Genomic DNA, 1689 nt, shown 5'->3' on the forward strand with positions numbered 1-1689 from the left:
TCATGCCATTCTTTGTCAGAAACTGTCTCACACTCAAGGCGGTGTGTGCTGGTGCATTGTCGTGATGAAGCCACCACCCTCCACTTTGCCACAGGTCGGGGCGTTTCCGTCTCACGGAATCTCGCACACCGCCTTGAGTGTGAGACAGTTTCTGACAAAGAATGGCATGACCCCACTTACCCACCCTCCCTATTCACCCGATCTTGCTCCCTGTGACTTCTTTTTGTTCCCCCGCCCCGAATGAAGAAAGCCCTCAAAGGAAAACGTTTTGCAGACGTTGAAGAGGTTCAGAAGAAAACGACGGAGTCATTAAAAGCCATAAGTTCACAAGAGTTCCAGAATTGCTTTCAAACAGTGGAAAACATGTCTGAATAAGTGCATTGCTTCAAATGGAGAATACTTTGAAGGTGATAAGACTGTAAACATGTAACAATAACTGAATAAAATTCTATGACACAATTTCGGTACTTTTGGGTCCCCCCTCAAATATGTATATATATGTATATATGTATATTATAGTATATATATATATATATATATATATATATATATATATATATATATATATATATATATTATATAATATATATATATGTATAACAGAATCACGAAAGTTAGGAACGTGATAAATCCATAAATAAAGATAATGCCACGAAGGAAAAATAAACGAAGGAGTCTGCGAGATCTTTCGGCTGACAAGCCCTTTACTGAAGCAGCTGCTTCAGTAAAGGGCTTGTCAGCCGAAAGATCTCGCAGACTCCTTCGTTTATTTTCCTTCGTGGCATTTATCTATATATATATATATATATATATTATATATATATATATATATATATATATATATATATATATATATATTTAAAAGAAACTTGGCAATTTATGACACTTATGGCGCAGAGTTTCAGTGAATGATGCCAATAACGGTTAATAGCACAGGTAACCGGTTAATGGCGCAGATAACCGGTTAATGGCGCTTCTGTTAGGTACATTATAGCGTCATAACTGTATTATCAGCACCTTATGGTGCCGATGACTGAAACTTGTCCTGTTATTTTGCCATAAATCGCCTATTTTTATGGCACTAAACCAAGCCCCCGTAAACCGGATCACCATTAACCGAGTCTGCCAATGACTGGGGACTGCCTGTATATCTATAATTACAAGAAAATGGGAAAATTTGTTTTTGCATTAAATTTTTTTTGCCATATTTTTGCAAATTGATTTTTTTTACTGGAAAAATATGAATTTAGAGGTCATATTTCTTAATTTCCTAACTTTCATTTTTCAGTATTAGTTGTATTATAGGGGGTAAAAATTTAAAGCAAATCCCTTCAGTCATAAGGTAGAGTGATGCTCTTAGTTTATATTGAGGCCTTATGTAGTCAGCACCTCCCCTGATGTCTACTGTTCAACTCACTTGTTAAAATGTTGAGAGATTCAATTTTTTCAGCTGGTACCTGTACTATAATATCTTAACATTAACATGCAAGGATTTGGATTTTATATATTAATTCAAACTAGAATAAATCCTTGGTGAATGCACATGGCAGGGAAGAACAAATTTTCTTTTAAATTGACCCTCTACTGTCTAAGTCCAGGTCTGTTTGCATTTATCATTTCCTGGAATGTTTTCCATCATTAGTAATTCCACTCATCATATTCTAGTGTGTGGCTTTATTTTTTTCCAGT

The 1689-nt window shown here is 35.5% G+C and overlaps 1 protein-coding gene across 1 annotated transcript in view; it reads left to right on the forward strand.

Moving 5' to 3' along the window:
- Nucleotides 1-1689, forward strand: part of LOC135225414 (uncharacterized) — a gene marked incomplete at its 5' end in the record, with an annotated part of 68207 nt that overhangs the window by 35889 nt on the left and 30629 nt on the right.

Source organism: Macrobrachium nipponense, chromosome 20 (genome assembly GCF_015104395.2).
Source record: "Macrobrachium nipponense isolate FS-2020 chromosome 20, ASM1510439v2, whole genome shotgun sequence".
NCBI classification, from domain to species: Eukaryota; Metazoa; Arthropoda; class Malacostraca; order Decapoda; family Palaemonidae; genus Macrobrachium; species Macrobrachium nipponense.